We start from the raw sequence: 15,229 nt of genomic DNA, 5'->3' as shown, positions 1-15,229 counted from the left end.
TAAAATCTCTGAGGTGCCCTCTGAACTCAGATTCATGCATGTAAAACTCCCATGGCCTCTGATTGCCCTTGGCTGGGGAGTTTGTTTTGGTGGCTCATCTGGACTGCTGTCCTTTCTGGATTGTGGGTACCCTCATCCACAACAAATTCCCTTCTGGTCACCAGAGGTCCCTGAGGTAATATTATGTACTCCACTAAGAGCCAAAGAGAGACTACCTGACCACATGACCCCACCTGACTTCTGCAGGCCACAGAGGCCAAGCCAGGTAAATACCCCCGCTCCTGGCTCTGCTGCTCGGCTTTGCACCCAATGGACATATGCCAGTCATGACCTCGCGGGCAAGGGCCACAGGGTCTCACCTACCTCACAGGGATCCTAAGCTTTCTTTCTCTGCTGCCCGAATGGCACAAGGCCATAGGGTAGCTACCAGGACAGGCCACAGGCTGGGACCTGAGAAGTCACTTTCGAGGCAGTTGTTATAGTGGCCATAATTCCCGGGGGGAAGTCACACCTTCAGTAATGAGGTGTCATGGAGGGGTATCCAGGACCGACCTGGACGGCTGATACAGCTCTAAGACAGCTTCTCCACTGTCTGACTCTGACGCCTCCCATTTGGCACCAGTAGGCCCAGGAGAGTATTCGTGGGAAACAGCCACAGGCGGTGACCTGTGAAATCGGGAGCCGCAGGAAGAAAACATCTTGTCACTGAGAAAATATGCTTATGCTTATTGGAACAGCATTTTTAGGCTCATGTAAAATAAACATATTGGGTCGAATGTTGCTACAAGCCCTGCATTTACAAAGAGGCAAGGCTGGAGGTATGAAATTGCGGCCGGGAATTGCCAAGTCTGAAGAATTACGGCGGGATTAGCTTCTTGAACGGCAAATTGGAAAATTCAGAGATGTGTGGCACCACCTCAGAGGCCCGGGCTTCTAAACGAAATTTATTATTTCTGTAAAATCTGGAAATAACATCTTCAGGGATAACAAATATACAGTGAAAGCATGATTTTTGGTCTGGATATTTGGTCTCCGTGCAGATGGTTTTCATTAAAAAGGGCTTTGTAAAAATGATAAAAATGTTACAGTTTGCTAAATTAAGTCTGAAGTGGCTCTATTTAATAATCTGATACATTTTAATCTTTTTTTCTTAAAAAAAAAAAAAGCCTGACATATTGAAAAGAACTTCAGGCCTGAATACCTTTTAAACACAAAAGAATTGTAAAAGAAATATTGTTTCTTATATTGCATGTTATTTTGTGCTGACAGTTGATGCCACGTGATTGACACCTGAGGCCCAATACCCCAGACCTCCCAAGCATATAGGTAGGGCTGAATGGCATTGGATTCTCTAGGCAAGTTTTCCCTTGCAGGGTACTTCTGTGTCATGAGATAGCCCCTTTGTCAACGTCCCTCAGCTCCACAGTGCAGCCTGCTCTGGAAAGTGGGCATGTGCCATGGGAGAGGGATAGAGGGGACAGAAAGGGAGAGAACTGTCAGTGGGAGCTTATCATGAAGCTTTCCGTGGAGGGTCTTGCCAGCGAGCAGTGGAGAGGACCTTTCAGGGTTCATAGACAAGGTACTTAGTGAAGGTAAGTTTGCTTTAGCGAGACTGCTGGAGGAGGTAGGAAGATCATAGTGACACCATTTAGGACCAAGGAACAGACAGAAGGATGGGGAAAAGATGGATGCAAAGATTGGAAAATGGATGGATCTACCTCTTATGGATCTAACCTCTTATGGGTTAGTGGGATGTTCTGTAACTACCAGGTTTTCTTGGCCCTTATCATAAGAATCCCACCCCCTGAGACTTACGTTCCCATGTCAAAGAACACGGGGAGAGAACATGCTTTAAGGAGAATCAGTAGAAGTTACTGGGAAGAAGGTTCTGGGACACTGCATCCTGGGTAGAGTGGATAAGATCATCTGGGGACTCTGGGAATAGTCCTGGGTGCTGGGTGCCAAGGGAAGCCTTCAGTGGGATCTAAGAACTCAGGGCATGGAGAAGGAACATAAAATTTGCCCCCAGAAGTGGCAACCTTTGTCTTGGGTTTCCTTCTGAGCACAGCAGGCAATCCAGAAAGCCCCCAAAGGGCAACAGAATGTACAGGGTAAAGGCTGAAAGGCTTCAGCCGTTTTCCACATTTCTCTTCCAGTCTGCCCTGGGAAGACATCTTTTGTCCTTGGCCTTGTGTCTGTTCCCTACAGTACTGTTGGTTGACACTGCCTGTCCCTGGTGCCACTGTGAGAATCACTGAGTTCGACTTATCACGAGGAAGGATCTACTAATGGTTCAGCCCGGGATGCTCACAATGTTCACAGTTGGCCTTTATTCCCCCGCCTTATCCTCCAGGGTCCAGACCTAAGCACAGCCAGGCCCAGACACCCCAGATGGACCCTCTGGACCCTGGCAGCATCTGAGGCAGGGAATGGAGGAACCCAACTTTGGAAAACTAACCAAGTCACCAATCAGTCTGGAATGGTGTCAATCAAAGACCCATAAAAGCATCAGGGCCCCTGCTGGGGTCCTGAAAACGCTGGCAGAGATGGTTTAGTCTCTGGCAACCCATGGCCATTACCATCTGTTCTTTAATGACCTTATTAAAGATTACTCAATGCAAGGTGAAGCCGTCCCAAGCAACTAAATAGGATGGGACTCGACTCTTGAGAGCAGGGTGGCCTTTGGGTGGCAGCATCTAGAAATGTCACCCCTGGACTCAGGTCATAGCAAGACACCTGGCAAAAGGACGTGGGCAGAAAGAATTAGGGTTGTTTGTTTGGTCCCAATCTTCTCTGTACCTCGTCTGGCTTGGTGATTGGTTCACCGTCAGGGTACTGTTTTTAGCTCAGTCAATCAAGATGTAGACTGAGCACCGGCTGAGTGTCCTGCTCCATGCTCCATTCTCACCTGCAGTCTGGAGGCAAGTGAAATATCTCTCTCCTGGCTCTAGGTTTAATCTTCCCTAGCTAACTGAGGAAGGGGAGTGGCTTCACCCAGAGTCAAGTCCTCAGGCACAATTTCTCTGTAATTTAGAAGAAAAAAAAAATCTTCTTTCTCCATCTTCCTCCCATGGCTTCTCCAAGGCCCAAAGTCAGCTCAATGGCACCAAAAGCCAGAGATAATCTGTTTTCTTACCTCCCAGTACCAAGTGAGGAGTCTCATTCCTGAAGAGATTAAGTATGACCCTTGGGGAGCCAGAGTATGTCTCTGGACCAGGATTTCCAGGCCCAGATCTGTCAGACATGTGGTTACTATACTTCTAGAATTTGTTTGAGGCTCACCCTGTGGACCTCCTGGGACCTGAAGGAGTCCAATTGGGAAGTACAATCTTGTTTCTTACTGCCTTGATACACCTGACCCATCCCAGAGACTCCCGTACTTGCAGTAGAGCTAGGAGGTCCCTTCACTTCCCCTGCAGTATGTATGCTTCTCCCCCCCCCCCCCACTAGAATGCCCAGGAAGGAGTAGCCTTGTCCTCCCACAGTGAACTTCACAAGCAGGACCCTGGGACACCCAGCTTCCTGCGGCCTGAGGATGTGAGGTCATTGTTTCTATGCAGAGCAGTAATACTGTCTGTCCCTTACTAGTTTTTGGAACAAGCCTGGACCCCACAGGTAGACTCCATGCGGTACTGAAGCCCCTCCAGGGACGAGGGATGGGAGATCGTGCCTTCTATGACGGTGGTAAATATGAGTGGTCTGGATGGCCATCAACTCTGTCCCTTCACCCAACACTGCCACTCAGGTCTCGGAGGTGGAGCCGACAGTTGCCTATAGCACGCAAGTGTGTGGGTCTTGGCCCAGCCCTGACCCTCCTCAGAGAGCATCTGAAGGCCTGCGGTCTCCAACAGCATGTTGCTTTCCGGACACCCTGACCATCACACTCCCAGGGGACTGAATGGAGCTTCTAGAAGGCAGAGTACCCACCATGCTCTTGGAGCTGCACTCTCATTGCCAGCATCCGGGGGAGCTGGACACGTATAGAACCTCTGTAGTGCAAACAACCTCATCCAGGATGCTCCAGGACCATGTCCAAGTCTGCAGAGCACCCGTCCCTTGGTTTCTCAATTCTCACAGCAACAGTAAGCCAGGCTCATTAACTGTCCTGTGGAGAAGAAAACAAGTTCAGAGAGGTCTACAGCACTACCCCTGGGCTGGCTGCTCAGGTCATTCCAGGAAGACCCCTTTCTCTTGAGATTCTGGTCCAGGGAACGTTTACTTGGGCATATCTGGATTATCTTAGGAAGGTGGTTTTTGTCCATCTCTGTGGAAGCCCAGAGATTCCTCAGGATGGCAATGGTTTCTCAGGGATGGCCTGGGAATCAGTTCCATAAATGCTTTCTCCTCTGTACCAAGTGCTGTGCCTCCGCTGTGCGCAATGGCCATCAAGTTTCCATCCCAGCAGAAGTGTCCACATCACCCATCAGTAGGTCAGCAGACATGACACGGAATGGACTAGGGACCAGGCGCCACTACCAAGAGAGATTCCCTAGCTAAGAGCCCCTAAGAGCCCCACAACCCTCACCTTGCACATAGCCACCCAGAGCCAGGGTGATGTTGCTTATAGATGGTGGTCACCCCTTCCTCAAAAACTCTCAGTGAGAGGTGGAACCCCTCTGACCTCTCAAGTCATGGAGATTCCGAGGCTCCTCATGGAGTCAGGTTAAATGGCAGAGCCATGCAACCTAGACAGATTTGCTGCTTCCCAGCCTGAGCTTCTGTATTCTGCTTGGCCTCCCTCTGCCTGAAGCTTTCTTCCCACTTCCTTGAAGATGAGGGTCCACCAGGGGCAGGGGGCACACTCCCATCTCAGCTGGTCAAGTAAGATCCCTGTGTAGCCCCAGAGGAGGACTCTCCCAGGGACAGTCAGCTTAGTAGTTATATAAGGACAGGAGAAAACGCAAAACCCACAGAGCATCCCCATAAGAAGGGGCAAGCCTCAGGTCTCCAGGAGTCTGCCCTCACTCTCCTCCCCGCAAATCTGAGAGCCCCCAGAGTGCAGATGGCCAGGAGGGTCAGGCCTCGGACTTGTCTCCAGAGTTTTCAAGGTGTAGGGAAGGACCATTTGACTCCTGGCATGCAGTGATGAAAAAAGAGGGGCATCTTCTGATTCCCTGAGCAACATTCTACCTATGGAAACTGTGCAGACATGAGATGACTCTCTCATACATGTCTCCCAGTCTAGCACCCCAGTCTGTCTGCCTCCAGGCTCCAACTTGGAAACTCTATTCATGTCACAGGCTGTGCCCTTCCTTTGGACAAGATTCCAGGAACCAGGTGTGGTTTGGGGTATTACTGACAGTCAGGAGGACTCTCCCCCTGATGGAGCCTCTTGGGCCCCACACAAGCTGTTGCCACCCCCTCTTCTTCCTCCAAACTGCTAGCTGATTTTAGAACCTGGGATGTCTGACATGTTTTCTCCACATTTGCTTTTCATTTCAAAGTATAAACCTGGCAAGAGGCACATGGATCCCGTCAGAGAAAGTTCTGTGTTTTTCTCCTCCTTCTGTCCTTCCCAAGTACCTTTTTTGCAGGGCAGGATGGCTCCAGAGCTGCTCCTGGGTGGTTGTTACTGGCCACAGAGCTCTGGGCAGAGCCAGGCAGCCAAGACACTGGCAGCCCTCCGTTTCCAGTTGGTTTTGCCACAGGGTTTGTTGTGCAGAGGGCAATCCCAGGCTCCTTGGGTTTCGGTAGTGTGTGTTGACGGTGCCCACGAGTCACCCCATTTATCACGGATGGGAAGGGCGGGGACCCCACCCAGCTCTCTACCCTGGCTGTTTACTGTGCCTGGCATCCTTCTGCAGGTGGGGCCTGCTTCTTCCCATGGCTGCTACCTTGGCATGTCATTGCCACTGCCTTCCCTGGCTATTTTAATTCCAGTCCTTCCCATAGCATCCAGTGAGGACATACCTTTAGGATGTAAGTCAAAATTCCCCTCTCCCCACTACAAGTAAAAAGGGGAGGGAATGTGAGGGTCCTACTCAGCTCGGAGCCTGTGGGGCCAGTAAAGCTCAGGGGAGAGTCCTCTTGACTGGCAGTGGTACCACCAAGCCACACTTGGCACTTAGGATTTTGTCCAAGAGGAGGGGCACAGGCTGAGACACGGATGAAGTTTCCAGACTGTGGTTTGTAGTTTCTGGGTCTTTATGCAACATGGGCATCTCAAGCTGTTTGACCCCACAGAGCCTCAGTTGTACCATCCCCACAATACCCTCAGAAAGTTCCAGAGGCAGAAACACCTGATGCTTTTGGAATGAAGTTGAGTTTCCTCCAGGCCTGGATCTGCTGCTTGCCACTCTGCTGAAGCAGGCATTTCCATGCACCAAGGCTATTGTATCTCCCCGCCTCATGGACCAGGAACACTGTGTGAGCTGATCTGGGGGCAAGGGCGAGTTATCAACTCCTTAGGGACAAACAACTGAGACCCAGCATGGTCAGGCGCAAGCTACAGCCACTTTCAGGATGAGGTAAGGGTCCTCTGCTACCCAGCTCCAGAGCCTCAACTAAAACCAGCACTTCCAGGTCAGAGGAGCATCAGAGGGGAAAGGGACAACCCCATGCCCACTCTTTACCAAGAGACATGTCCCTTCCACCCTATACACTGAGCCTAATTCCCAGGATGTGAACCAAGGTGCCCTCAATCCAGCCAGAGTCTCATTTAACACTTAGCCAAGACAGGGAAACTGAGGCTAGACAATTCTAGGCAATCAAGGAGCCGCAAGCTGTGGCGGAGGGGCCCAGGCAACAAAGGGCCCCACTGTCCAGCTGCTGGAGACAGCAGCAGGCTTCTGTCATAATTAAAGGTCAGACCCAATTGCCCAGGCAACAAAAAAAGACACAGCGCGGTTCCTGACCTTTCTCAGCTAATAAGGAGAAATATTTGATGTCGTAAAACATTTCATTATTAAAGCGACCAGGAAAATCTATTCAGAGGCACAGCCGACGGGCTTACAATTAGCATGCACACGGACCCAGACAGCGCTGACTGCTCACCCTGCTAGAGGGGCAGCTTCTGGGCAAGGGCAATCTAGGCTTGAGGGCAAGACTCTCAGGTCACGTGTCCTTACCGGCCGTTCCACCCTGTTCTGCTTTTGCGGTGGGTGCCTAGGGCTTGGAAGAGAGCAATAGGATATCTCTGTGGCTCTGGAGGGTTGGGCACCATAACGGTGAGGTGACTGCGGTGGAGTCTCAGGGAATGCCATCAGGAAGAAGGATGGGGTATTATGGTGGTAGTTCTTCATAGTGGAGTGGAGATGAGATTTTCCCAGAACCTTCTGGATGCTAAGGCTCCAGCTTGTAACCAGTGTTCTGCCCCTTTATCAGTGCTTGGAGCCCTTGACACACCCCTTAACATGATACCTTGGGGGAATCACATGGAAAACTAGGGTATGGCTTAACACTGGTGTGTTGACATGTCATGTTGCCCAGATGTTAATTGTATTGGATGGTTTTCTTGTCAACTTGACACAAGCTACAGTCATCTGAAGACAGAACTTCAGTTAAGAAAATACCTCTATCAGCTGACCTGTAGGCAAGCAAGCCTTTGGAACATTTCCTTAATGAATGGTGTGAGTGGGTGTAGCCCACTGTGGGTGATGCCACCCTTGTCCAGGGGGTCCTAGGTAGTACAAGAAAGGAGGGCAACAGATGGAGAGCAACCTGCAAGAAGTGTCCCTCCAGGCTCTCTGCTTCAGTTCCTGTCTATAGGTTCCTGCTCAACTTGAGTTCCTGCCTTGGACTGTAAGGTGCAAGCTGAAATATACTCTCTCCTTCCTAAGTCGCTTTTGGTCATAGTGGGTGTCACAGCAATAGAAAGAAACCTAACAGTTGCAGGGTCAAATCCCCCTTCCCAGGGTTATGTATGGTGGAGCTTTCTTCATCCATCCATAGTTGCTCCCCCAACCCCAGAGCTGCCCCAAACCTCCCTGCCTGCTTTTCATCACCCCCTGGACTTCCTTTCAGGGCTGCAAGGTTAAAAAAAAAAAAAAAAAAAAAAAAAGCAGGCTGACCTCCTGGCCTGGCAGAGTCCAGCTGTTCCAAGGCGTAAGAGAGATGAGAAGAACAGTGAATGGGTAAAGTCACTGCAGGCAGGGCAGTGCTGAGACCCACCCATGTGGCTTCCTAAGGATAGAAACCTGCGGGGTTGTTAGCTCACACGTGGGCGTCCCAAAGTCCTTGAGGGCTGTCTCCAGAGAAGATGCCTGAGATGACCAGACTATCCGCTGACTGTGGAAGCATTTCTGCATGTCCAGCTTGGGTATGCAGAGGGACAGCCAGTCCCTCTGTGTCTCAGACACAGGTTGACTGGGATTCCCCAGGCCATGGTGGTGGAGCTGCATACATGGAGGCTCAGCTGGCCCTTCACTGGCATCCTAGGCACCCAGGATGGCCTCCTTTTTCCTCTCAGTGCCTATCCCAGTGTCATCGTCCCCAGGGAGGACCCTAGATTGTCTCCACACGGTGGCTCAGTCCTAGGGATCCTTTCAGGACCTTTGATCGGCACCTCATTTCCTTTAAGCCCACTCCCACGGCACCTCCCTCAGGCCCTCTGCAAGCCGAGTTCCCCGAATCTACCTGTGCATCTGTGGGCATTTGCACACGCTTTGCACACTTGTGCTCAGAGAAAGTCATGTCCTTCTCATCTCCTGGGACACACTCAGTGGCAAAGGAGGCTAGGAAAGCCAAATTCCTTTCATGGAAACTTACTTTTTCTTATTGCAGTATTTTCCACACACACATACACACATGTATATACACACACACACACATGCACGCACACACACATCACTTGTTACGATCTTTGTGTGGTATCCCCACATAGACTTTCTAGTCTTTCCACTACGAAACCCAGGGTTGACCATGGGCTGGGAAAGACCGGACCTGGGGATCAGGAGAGCAGGCCAGATGGCTCCCAAATGCATGAGGATACGAAGGTTTACCCTCTTGGGTCCCAACCAGACTCCTCAAGTGTGTGTCCCATGTCTGTCTCCGCCCCCCCCCCATCCTCCTATCTCCCCTACCACCCACACCATATAAGCAGTGGGACAAGCTGGACAGGCACTGTTCACAGACGACAAGCTTCATAGCCCCGCCCCTATGACAATGATGGGAAATGGGTCGGGGTCTAAGAAGAAGTGCCTGGGTCCCAAGAGCTCTGCACACATAGGTAGACGCTGGTCTTTACCTCAGGAGGAGGTTCGTTAACAAGGGACTAGGCTTCTTATACTCTAAGGCTCTTTTCAGGGGAGGCCCCTTGACCTCCAGAGCTGTCAGGAGGAAACCTCTTTGGTTTTGTTTATTTTGAAGCAGGGTCTCATGTCACACAGGCCAGCCAGGAACTGGGCATGTAGCTGAGGGATGGCCCTGAGTGCCAGACCTTCCCGTCTCCTCCCCTGAGTACTGGGTTACAGGAGTTTGTTTCCATTCCCTATTCCTAAGCCCACCTGTTTGGAAGCCCCCCAACACCCTCCTTTCTCAGGACACAGCTGACAGAGGCTATGTAGGCTACTAAAACAGGAAATAAACAGGGGTGGACATTTTTCTGTCCGTCTGCTGGGGGTTGAGTGAAACTCAGACATTCCATCACTAAGCTGACCCGACAAGGCTACTACTCTCTTCCCTTCAGGGGTGAAGGACTCTGGAGCTCAGAGAGCTTCCACCCTGCCCCGCCCACCTCAAGCTACACAGCAGGTAGCCCAGAACTCAGGGTAGCCCAGAACTCAGTCTCCCTTCCTTCCTGGAGTTCCAGCTCTTCCTAGCCGTGCTCCTGAGGCCTCGTCCCCCACCCCCACCCCCCAGGACAGGATGGGGAAGGAAAGCTGTGTTCATGGCAAGCTTACCACCCATTCTGCCCCTCCCCACCCCTAGATCTGGAGCAGGTCTGAGGCCCCAAACCTGTAGAAGGCCTCCTCGGGTAGGGAGAGCCCAGCAAACCTGTGATTAATTTTCCCGTCCTCATTAGTTCCCGGACCTCACCCTCTCATTATGAGGCGGTGAGGCAGTAGGTGGTACGCAATGGGGCTGCATGCCTGCCTGGCTCAGAGAGTGGTTACCAGAAGGCCTGGCGCTGGTAATTGCCTTTGCCCAGCCTCCGATGGGCTCATTAGAGGTAATGAAATCAACAAGTCCAGGGCAGGAGAAGTGCGGCTCCCTCAGGGGACCAATGTACAGGCAGGCGTTTCCTTCCTCAGAGGAAAGTGTCCCAGGAAGCCAGGGCTGTGGAGACCGTGTGGGGCTGAGGCCCAGGGTCTCTGCCCATTCAGGGGCACAGGAAAAGTCAGGCCCGGGTCAAGCTCTGGGGATGCATGGTATAGTTAGGAGCTTGGTTCCAGATCCTTCTTCGTAGGATTTCTCTCAGTTCTCCTCGATGGGAAAGATAGCCCAATACTCCTTCCTGTTCCTAGTACTTCTGCCCAGAAATCTGGACCATGTTGTTCCCATCCACTGGCCCTGCCATTATTTCCAGGATGAGTAGGACTAACGTTCCTCCCTGGCCTCAGTTTCCAGTCTTTGCCTTCCCTAACTCTTCATCTGTGCAGTCTTGTAGAACAAATATGGCTTCCTAACATGCTGAGGGAAGCCCTGAGTCCCAAGCTGCACTTCCAGTCTTCCAACCTCGGGTCTAGCCTTGGCTCTTAGCTCCCTAGCTCAGCCTCTGGTCACAATACTTCCCTCCCACTCACGTCCACCTGTGACCTTCGCTCAGCTGTCCCTGTGCCTGGAGTGTTCTTAGCACCATGGCCAAGGAGACACTAGAACCATCTCTCCAGCTCTCCATTCATTCCAACCGGCCACCCAGTGTGTCACCCACCAAACCTTTCTTCGTGGTGCTACTTTGGCCACACTAACCTCTCCACCCAGGAACACAGATCATCTCTTCAGATGCCTAATAAAACCCAGTAGGGGCATCAGAAGAGCACACCGCTCTGAATTGGCAGCGCCTTTTCTGTGCTGTCTCCCTGCATTTTACTCTATGGCTCCTGCCCACAGCAACCCTCTCCTAAAGGGTTGCCATAGTCTCTGAGCTCTCCAAACCTCAGCAGGAGAGATTCCCTGCTTCCCATGAAAAGGAGGTCCAGGTAGAGGGGAGGAGGGGAGGAGCCAGTGCTGAGCCCCAGTGTCCTGCTGCCCCCAGCCCCTTAGCACACATGGGCTCAGAGAAGCAAGCTGTGAGCTGCCCAAGATCTGTGCTCATCTTAGCCCCTGCCTCAGTGACTAGGATGATGGACCCCTCAGCCCACCACTGGGATCCTCCAGGGGGCTTAGACAGGTTGGAGTCATTGCTTCCTGTTTTGGTGTGTGACTAGTTCTCTCCTGCAGTCACAAGCTGTCACATACAATGTCTATGACTCTACAGATGTATCACCTCACAGTGTGGGAGACAATGACTAAGCTACCTTTCACTGGCTAGTATTGAGAAATCAAGGGCTTTGTTCATTCTGAACACTCGGAGGAGAGTCTTTCTGGTTTATCTTGGCCTCTTGAGGCCACTCATTCCTTGGCATCCTCAAAGCCAGCAGTGATTTGCCAAGTCCTCTTCTGGCATGGCTCTGACCCTGATCCTGACCACCTTCCTTCATATTCTGAGGATCCACAGAGTTACACTGAGCCACCACACAACCCAGGCTTCATCTAAAAGATCCTGAACTAGACCTCTGCCAGGGAAGGCCCAATGCCTAGTGGAAGTGTGCACCAGGATCTGAGAGATGAGCCCTGAACAGTTTTAGGATCACAACCTAGACTCCCTGGGCACTGTCTCAAGAAGCCTGGAGACTTTGAGGAATTTAGAGAAGACATCCTAGGAGCATGCAAGGGAGTCCTTGCTAGGCTGTGGGTCTTTTCCAAGTCCTGGAAGCCAGGAGAAGCCTCCAGGGAAAGGGGGAACCCAGAGGATAGAGACAAGTCAGGGCCTGAATCTGGTGTGTGTACTGGTCAGTGCCCTGTCTCTGACTTGAGACAGTCCAGCTGATCCCAGCAGTGATGGTTGGCATTTGCCGGGAACTCCAGAGTCTGGCACCCTCAGCATCACCATCTGCCTTGGCACATGGACTGCAGCCCTGTGGTGCTTTCTTTTTTTTTTCTCTGATTCCCATTTATGATATTAAATAAACCAGGTCTGCAACTTCTGGCTCTGACACCTTCAGCTCATCTCTGACCTGGCATCTTATATGTAGAACATCAGCTGGCCATGGGCTGGACCAGACTCCCAAACTCTGGCTACCCAATATCCATGCACGTATTGTAAACTTATGAGAATGTCCACTTCTTCTCTTGTTGACCACTGGCATGTTTAATACAGTTCCCTTTTGCGTCCTACAAGTGTTCCCAAGAGCATCAAGTCCCCTGCCATTGGTGGTTTGTCCCAGCTGTTGCCTTGCTCTACCCCCAGCCCCCATTCAGTGTGCTTCTACAGATGTCCTGTCCATCTCTTCCTGTTCCCAGGAGCCTTCAAGGTCTTGCTCCTGGATGTCCTGGCTCAGTTCTGTTGATGTAGTGTGATCCTGAGGCTGGCTGAACCCTGGGTTGGCCAGGTGGGCCTGTCATGCTCCTTAGATCATGCAGTGGTCCAGCATAAGATGACTGAGCTAACTGAATCCATAGGACTGGATCGTGTTCACAGACCTCTGCAGTGATACGGCCGTGGTCAGTGCTCCCAGCACGGAGACCATGGGGTCACATCTCTTCCCCGGTGCTCTCAGGTGATGCTGTGTTGTAAGAGGTTCTTGGGGTCTGTGAGCCCTCCTCCCTCCCTCCACCATTTTGTTTTTGATAAATCTAAGAGCAAGCAGGCCCAGCTCTGTCCAGAGGTGAATAGGAACTGTGTGTCCTGGAGCAAAGGGAATGAGAGTCTCCAGTTCCTGCCATGATGGTGACCACTGAGGACAGAAAACAGGGGCAGGATGTACATTCCATGTTCCATGCGCACCTCGTGGACTCAGATGGGAACAGCCTTTACATTCCAGCCCTCAGGCAGGATACAGTCATCTGAGTCACTCTCCTTAGCATCTAAATACCACAGGCTAATGGCATTGAATGCAATGGTTTGAATGTGAAATCTCTCTCAAGATGACTAATATGTTCAGGGCTTTGTCCATAGCTGGAGGTGTTATTTTGGGAGATTCTGAACACTTTGGGCAGAAAGAGCCTATCCGGGGAGCAAATGTCAGGGAGAGTGGGTTCTTCTGGGTATCTTTCCCCTGGATGTCTCTCATGTCTCTCTCAATCTCTCTCTCAATCTCTCTCTCTCAATCTCTCTCTCTCTCTCTCTCTCTCTCTCAATCTCTCTCTCTCTCTCTTTCTCTCTCATACACACACACATACCACACACATCACACACAAACACACACCACACACACAAACACCACACACACATACCACACACACACACCCCACACACACCACATACACCACACACATACCACACACACACCACACACACCACACACAAACACCACATACCACACAAACACACACCACACACACAAACACCAGACACCACATACACACCACACACACATACCACACACCACACACACCACACAAACACACACACACCACACACACACCACACATCACACACACACACACACCACACACACCACACACACCACACACACCACACACACCACACACACCACACACATCTCACCTACACACTTTCCATTGCCATGCTGCTCTGCCCAGATACCTGGGGTCAAGTGACTAGACTGAAGAAATCACCTGCAGCTTAGCTCTAAGTGGCAATGGCTGGTTTGGGCCAGGGGCTGACTTTACCCTTTTAAGAGTGAGGTTTAATAGGAGAGGCAGCCTCAAGACCATGATAGGGCTTTGAGGTGGGAGAGTATTAGAAAGACATGGTACCATGAACCTCACAGGGAAGGAGATGCTTCCTTTTAACACCTGGATGGGAGCGTCATTAGAGACATTGGTAACTTACGGGACTCGGCTCACACTGCTTGCTTCGAGCGGAGTAAACCCTACTCCAAGTTACTCCCTGTTGTATAAATGGTGGTTTTCCAGGCTGCACATTGCCCCAAGGCATGTCATTTTACAGGCAACTTGACTCCATTTTGAGGGAGAAGGATAACTGGCCATTGGATAGAACCAAAAACTATCTCAACCATCAGGTACCGCCCTTCAAACCCAGACTAATAAATGACTCTATCTTGGGAATAGAAAGGGAGCCCGCCTATCTGAATATTGGGAAGACTTGAAAGTGTAGGGACACGTGGAAGATGAAAATTATATATGGTAGGAGAGGACTAAGAATTTATCATCCATACCAGACTAAGGAACAGGTGTCACCCCTCACCTAAAGCCAGGAAAGCAATGACCAGCTGACACCGAGACTGCCTGGTCTCATACAACCTATCGTCTGGTGTGTGCTTGAAGGAGTGAGGACTCCCCCACTTGGCTTGGTCCTCCTTGGATGCCTGCCCAGCCACCTGTTCCCCCAACTGGACCTGGACCTGGTCGCCGCTTCCTGCTCCAGACCTTCTTAGCAGCACTGCAGATTCCCGGCTCCAGCAGCCCCCTCCTACACCGCTCTGTTTCGTTAGCTTATCTATTGAGACATTTTCTCAGCTGCTTTTGTAGTTTCTTGCACACAGCTGTAGCCTCTGTACCTTGTAGACATTCTATGGCCCATATACACGTGTAGGTATGTGAATGCATGTACTGTGTGCTGTGCCATGAGAGTTAACATTGGGAATTAAGACCCGAATAAAGAAGCTGCATTCACCTCAACCAGCTTACCAAGGTAGGTGAGTTTTATGAAAAATTGCTGTCCTTGGAAGCACTAAACCTTATGCATTTATTGTTATTCTGTACTTTCTGACACTGGAAAGACAGTGTGTTTGTTTATGTTTCTGGCACGCCGTGCCACAGCACTGATCTTGCGAAGGACCATAGTTCAGTTCCCAGCACTGTTAGAAATATGTTCAGGATTGCACAGAAGAGACCACCAGCCGCTCCAACTGAAGTGTCTGGACAAGGCAAACCTTACTCTCTTGCTCAGGACGGTGTGCTCACAAGAGGGAACACACTGACAGGAAGAGAACTTTATCTTCATTCTAAGGCAGGTGATGGATGACATTGTCTTTTCCACATTGGCTGGGGTCCAACCTCACAGTCTTTTCAAGAATTGTAGGAAAAAGGAGAAGGAGGGAGGAAAAGAGATGAGGAAGAGGGAGGAGGCAAGAGGGAGAGGGAGGAGGGAGGAGTAAGAGGA

Source organism: Arvicanthis niloticus, chromosome 23 (assembly GCF_011762505.2).
Source record: "Arvicanthis niloticus isolate mArvNil1 chromosome 23, mArvNil1.pat.X, whole genome shotgun sequence".
Lineage (NCBI taxonomy): Eukaryota > Metazoa > Chordata > Mammalia > Rodentia > Muridae > Arvicanthis > Arvicanthis niloticus.
Note: the sequence above shows the minus strand (reverse complement) of the source record.